Source organism: Zingiber officinale, chromosome 3A (assembly GCF_018446385.1).
Source record: "Zingiber officinale cultivar Zhangliang chromosome 3A, Zo_v1.1, whole genome shotgun sequence".
NCBI classification, from domain to species: Eukaryota; Viridiplantae; Streptophyta; class Magnoliopsida; order Zingiberales; family Zingiberaceae; genus Zingiber; species Zingiber officinale.
In genome coordinates, this window is record NC_055990.1 from 153,913,999 (window position 1) to 153,921,156 (window position 7,158).

The window sequence follows — 7,158 nt, forward strand, 5'->3', positions numbered from 1 at the left end:
GCAACTTAATCAATGTTCTACCTTGATGTGTACAATATCTATTAGCTTTTGATGTAAAAAGAATATTTGTGTATTTTATGGATACTGTTGTAAGAAGAATATTTATGTAATTTGTGAATATTTGTGTATTTTATGGATACTGTTGGAAGAAGAATATTTGTATAATTTGTGAATATTTGTGTTTTCTTGGATACTGTCGGTTTTTCACTGTTTCAGAAATCGAATTTGTGTCGTTAAACAATATTGATATTACATCGGTTTTCCACCGCTGTAAAATCGGTGTCATTAACTAATATTACATCGGTTGTATACCGTTGCCAAAACTGGTGTTATTAACATATAATATTACATCAGTTTTACACCCGATGTCGTTAAGTGATACTACACCGGTTTTAATCCGATGTCTAAAATGGCAGACCTTTTACATCGGCTTCATAGACATCGGTCGAAAATGTAATAGACACCGGTGGAAAACCGATGTCTATGAGGATTTTTGTTGTAGTTCATTCAATAGAAAGAGGGGTTTGGGCTATAAACCAAAGACCAAAAAGAATGTGCTCTCGTATCATAGAGTTTCATATGGTTATGGAACTAACCCTAAGTGTTGGAGTAATTTGAACTAATAATCTAACTCAGGTTTTAATGAATGACAAGTAGATTAAAGTTAGAGTATTTGTGGTCTAATTGCTTTACCAATTATGTAGGAGTTGATGGGTCTGAAGGACCTGACACCAGGTTGAAATCCAATTAGGTTCATGGGAACCGATATCTGGTGAGAAGTCTAGATATATCCACGTATGAGGCTCGATATCTAGCGGGAAGTTCAGTTGGGTCCGCGGGACCTGACAACCGACCGAAGTCTAGGTGAGTCTGTGGGACCTGACAACTTGCGGGAAGACCTAGTGGGTCAAAAGCAAGTCAAGCGACTATATTTGATAAGTAAGAGGTAGACAATTGGAGGAGAGATCCAATGAGGACATGTTCCCTGTTGAGAGAACTGTAGACATCGGTCCAACTTAGGTCCATTTAGGAAACCTATGTTGAGACATGGACTAGATCCTGGTCTCAAGGAGATAGGATCTAATTACTACTACTATCTTGCTATATTGTGCTAACTCTATTTTATAGGGTAAAAATATTTTTTGTTTCCTGGACTAACAATTTTTTTGTTTCCTGGACTAACATTTTTTTTGTAGGGAAGAATGTTAGAAAAAAGGGAGTCCAGGCACTCGGAAGGGATCTGGGTGCCCTAACTCAGGGCACCTGGAGCTGGTCCGAGCACTCGGACCAGCCTTGCCTGGGAGGGCGCTAGGCACCCTAGCGGTTCGATGTCCGGAGCTAGTCTAGGCGCTCGGACCAAAATTTTTTATCTCGAAGCTGAGTTGGAGTGCATCGATTGGCCAAGCCCACATCAATGGTCCAGGGGCCTGGAGGGGGGTCTGAGCACCCAGAGGTGGATAAAACTTCGAGGATGAAATTTCGACGAGAGCTCACCACTTCAGCATGGTCCAGGCGCCCGAAGGGGTTCCAAGCATTCGGAATGTGCCTATATAAGGGCCTTCAATTAGCAGCTTCAGGAGAACATCTGATAGGACTTTTCTTCTTGTGCCCTACTTTAAAAAGGCTCTTACGATGCTATAACACTCCATCGACAACCGGACATCAAGCTTTACTTAGTTTTCTCTGTTGCCAGAAACCTTTCATATATAGTTCTTGTACTTTATTATTATACCTTTTTGAACTATTAGTAGATTTTCCAACGAAAGCACTTGACAAGTGTGGGTCTTAGAGTAGGAGTCATCGAAGGCTCCGAACCAAGTAAAAAATTACTTGTGTTTGCGTGTGCTTGTCTTCTTCCTTCTAGTTCCTTTTTGTTTTCTTTATTCCGCTGCGTAACTCATTTCAACTTACGATTTTCGACGAACGCTATTCACCCCCTAGCATCTTTCTGATCCAACACTAAGTCTAGGAGTCAAGTTAAGGTTATAGGGGAAGTTATTCCTAGAGCTGACCTTGAGGAGACTAGTGTGATTAAGACTTCTAAGAAGCCTAGGAAAGTCACTTGGAAGGTCTCTAAGAAAGTTATCCCTAATGACTACCTAGAGTACCCAAGGAGCACCAATAGGTTTTGAATTTCTAAGAATGTATTCTTTACACTCTAGATAAGTTTAGAGAGTGTCAACTCTAATTAGAAGGTTAGATAACCCAACCTTGGTGAAGTTGGCACTTGGGACATTTTTAAGGTATTGTTACACCATAAAACTGAAAAGTTAATTTTTACTCTTTAGAAGAGTAAGAATGTGCCAATAAAATATTAAGATTTGGGCTTGGTCAAATTGACACAATTAGGATAAAAGTCAAAGAAATGTCAAGTTAGGATTTTGACAATTTCTTAAGATATAAGGGAAACTTAGGTTTATTTTTAATTTAGCGATTAGTTAAGTGATACTTAGATAGAAAATCTAGGTATTTTATTTATACTAAAATTATTATGACTGTGCTCAATCATATGTCATGACATCATATTTTGTATTCATACTTGTTATGAAAAAATGTTATATGTTATGTCATACATGCATAATTATTTATAATAGTTTTTCTTTTGAGAATATTTATTTTGATATATGTCATAATCATTTTCATGCATTGTTTTAAATATCTTAAACTTAAGGGAAGTAGCATCAATTGACATCCAAGGTTGTGTTAGGACACTTCGGGAGCTAGAGGGGGGTAAATAGCTTCGATCACTTTGTCGATGATGATTTGCAGCAGATATCTTGAAGCGAAAACTCATCAATGCTAACACTTAAATTTTATTTGGTATTCACCTCCTTGAGGTGACTAATCTAATGATCCACTCTCCTCATGATCTCATTCACTATGAAATCTACTCATTCTCGAAAATAATCTGGAGGCAGAGAAGCCTCGTACAATCTCACAACAAGAATATAATGAAAGCAAGAAATACATACACAATACAAACAAAAAATCTTCCTTTCTTGATCTCTTGTTGCTTGAAATGCCTCTTTTAGATTCGAAAATACAACAACACTTCTCTTGGAATCTACTAAGAACATGTGGTGAAGAGTGGAGTGAGTACTGTCTTCAAATCTTAGGGGTTCACACAACACATCCTAATCAATTCAGCTTTTCCCTAATCAATTGTCACGTTATCTAACCGTTGGCACACCTACAGATCGTCTCTTTTTCGAACCCTAATCGATTGGTGAGTCATCCCAATCAATTCAAAGAGCCTTAATTGATTTCCCCATCGATTCTCAAACTCTATGTTCTCTCGTAAAATGCCTTAATCGATTAAGTCAATCGATTAAGCCTTCTTAATCAATTACATCAATCGATTCCCTCTTCTCGTGACAAAACACTGTCTAATTGATTTACCCAATCGATTAGTGGTGGCTGAATCGATTGAGCAAATCGATTCAGCCATTGATGTCGCGATTTCTCTTCACGAAGCTCCCAATCGATTAGGAATCTATCCTAATCAATTGGAGCGGCCCTAATCGATTATCTCAATCAATTAAGCTTACTTCAATCGATTACCCAATCCTAACTGGCTTAATCCAAGTATAGGGTTTCCTTGTGCAACTTTCAATCAACCATGATCTGTTGAGACTTTTGCACTAAATGTCCGATTAATTTTTTTTGACTCACTTGAACTTTCTTTTATACTAACTTACCGTTGGACTTCTGATCATCAAATGTGATCCTCCTTGACTTAGTTGGATTTTCCTCTTGTCTAATCGCAGTTAGAACTTTTCTCTTGCCAACGTGCGGTCCTCCTTGACCCACTTGAATTTTCCTTTGCCTAACCGCAGTTAGGACTTCCCTTTCCCAATGTGTGATCCTCCTTAATTCACTTGGACTTTCCTTTATCTAATCGTAGTTAGGTCTTCCCTTTGCCAATGTGTGGTCCTCCTTAATCCACTTGGACTTTTATTTACCTAATCATAGTAGATCTTTACTTTATCTAAGTTCTAGTAAGGACTTTACCCTTACCTGACTCTCGAATTAGGACTATTATGTCATGGATGTATAATTTGGCCATTTGTTTTATGTACTAAATATTTGATATTTATAAATGAAATAAATAAATCCATGACTGGCTAGCTTGGCTTTAATTTTTATTTCTAAAGATCCAAGACTAAGTACCTCCAGGTCTAATGTCTTTATTTATGTTTGTTAGGGTGATGTTCACTGATCTTATTTTAGTTTAAGGGGTTTTTTTTCACTTAACATTATGAATAGGCATAAATTTTATTTTAGGAGTTATCATGCTTGCTTTTCCTAATTATAGGCAACTTGTAGGATTAATGCTAAGGTTAGGTTAAGTAATTAAGTCCTATATTGATTTCAAGCATAAATACTTTTATTTTGCAACTTGTGACCTAATATATGATTATGGTGTTCATAGTTTTTTTTTCATAATTTAATTGATATTATTATGTTTCAAGTGTGAAGTGTGTAATGTATGTTTTCTCTTATACTCTTACAAAATCGGTTGGCTAGAGGAGTTTATATATTTTTTTTTTATAAATGAGCTAGTGCGAATATGAATTCTCATATTCCGGTGGGTGTTATTGTTTACTCTATTCAACTTATCTTGTGAATGATTAAATATATGAAATTGAGAGATAATTATGATATTATTTTTGAAAGAGGGAATATTAAATGTGATGCCTAATGATGTAATGGAAAAGATATATAAGATGTTGTGGGGGCTAATTAATAAGAGAATAAAAAGTGATTATATATCCTTAGCTTCATTATATGATCTTTGCTATGCTTGGGTGTGTATATATACCTTGTTGTGTATTATTCTACAATTAAGATTTAATGATTGATATTATTACAACTAAAGAGTTCTTCCTCTATATGTTTTATCCAATTGTTCATGTCAAGCATATATCACTAAGCTTCTTGACCAATGTAGTAAACTTTAATTAATAAATAAAAATTTATCTTCTTGAATGAGATATTAGCTCATCCTTACATGGTTAAGTTGCCCACACGTTAACTTCAACTCCTAAGAGAATAGATTGGCCTATAACAATATTTACTAAAAGCATTACATGTAGTTCAATTATGATTAGAGATTCTTTGACAAGTTAATTTGTTCACCTTAATTTGTACTCCTTAAGGAAGGCATCATAATTCCAAAAGAGTAAGAGTTGACATCATGCCCATGCTTGTTCTTTTGTTGGAGTAATCATAGCCTTAAAGCAAAAGCTAGGACAACCACTGTACTCATAAGGCTCTATATTTGGCTTTTTGACTCATAAAATGACTCTAGGGAAAATTACAAAACCTCCCTGTGATTTACATCAATAGTTGGAATGAGGCCATCCATAAGTAATGCATAAGTGCCTTAATCATTTCAAATAATTTGAGTTAGGATAGTGGCTCCAGAATGGAGATTACTATTTCACTCCAATTTGTAAAATAACGGAATAATTTTTATATCACATTAAACTAATGTATGCGTCAAAGAATAAAGGTAGATATTTTTTTTTATCGAACAATGTCAATAGGTTCACATGGGTGGAGATGAAGTTGTCCCTATAAAGTGTTGGATCAGATCTCAGTTTTTGGTAATGACCAAGTGACATATCCATTGCACCTTCTTCGTTCAATATTGAAATATGTATCGAAGAACATTATTGGCATGATGGAAGTATTAACAAACTAAGGTGCTAATTAATCATACTTTCTAACCATTTAAGTGGTTCAAAATGCATATTTTGTTAGTAAAGATTAAGGGCACATAAACAAGGGCATGCACTCATTATTTTCTTTTCCACACCAATAGTTAAGGGCATATTGCATACAAAAAAGTTGTTAATATAATGAGTATACTACCCAAAAAAAAATGATGATGATAAGTGTTCCTTGTTAAAACAATTATAGGGGTCTTACTAGGATTTCATATTTCCATTATGAAAGACAAAATAATGAACTTCAGCAGATACAAGAGATAAATATCGTATATCCTCCACTTCGTTAGTGCGGTTGATGCCATAGCGCACTGATGCACAATTTGTTATATTATGAGCACGATGAAAAGGCATTACAAGATTTGTAATGTTCATTTTATTTATTTATTTATCTATTTTATTAACGTAGTCGTTGCTTATATATACATGTAGATCATGCCTTGAGAAAACACATCAACTCTACCTAGAGGAAAGGCATACAAGGTAATTAACTTTCAAAGTTCTTGTTTCTTCATTTATTTGTTTATATTTTCTTAATTTGTCCATAGTACTACATAGGACCTATCTATGTTGTTCAATATTTACTTATTTAACTAGCACACATATATAGTAGATGAATAAGGCATATACTTTATTGATGTTTGTTTATATGTGCAGCTACACTTATCAATGAAGAACTCACTTGTCCTAGCTTTCTTCGCACTTTGTTTGCTCATGATCTCCGAAACAGTAGTGGTAAGTAGGCAACTTGAGGATAAACCACTACAATTCTTTCTTCAAGCGACCAACAAATGGAATGAATACATTAACATCGATGGATTTGTCTCCAGTTCTAATGTTGTTGGTAAAAATGGAAACGAGGAGAGAAAGCTAGGAGAAACCAAAGCAGTTGGTGATCCATCAATTGACAAGAACAGTTCCAATGTTGCAAACAATTTGACCACACAAATGAACACTCATATTGACCCACACCAAAAATGGCATTAAATGGATGTAATGGCACCCTCAAAGCTATGCTTGCTAGTTGTATTAACTACTATTATAGTGTAAGAATATGTGTGTGGATGAATTTGCTCGTGTCTATATGTAGAGCAAATCTTATATCTAGACTACTATGAAATGGATGCGTGTATAACTTGGCCTTTGGTGTGCATGCTAAAATATCTAATATTTATAAATGAAATAAATAAGTTCGTGGCTAGCTAGCTTGGCTTTAATTTTTCATTTTTAACCATCATTTATGACCCACTATGTTAAGGGTAGGGGAAGAGGGGATCCTAACGGATTAATTTAGGTTAAAGACAACAAAATAACTTTAAAATTGCATTAAGTTCCATCTAAAAATACCATCTTAAGGAAGAGTTGTTAATCAATATCTAATGATATTGATAGGCTAAAAATATCTATTAAATAATATAAAATCATT

At 34.9% G+C, this 7,158-nt stretch overlaps 1 long non-coding RNA gene across 1 annotated transcript; it reads left to right on the top strand.

The window, feature by feature from the left end:
• Positions 1–6,139: 6,139 nt before the first annotated feature.
• Positions 6,140–6,933, top strand: LOC122054148. Its single transcript, XR_006132585.1, has 2 exons — positions 6,140–6,215; positions 6,390–6,933. It is a non-coding gene; the product is annotated as an uncharacterized LOC122054148 (long non-coding RNA).
• Positions 6,934–7,158: the final 225 nt, after the last annotated feature.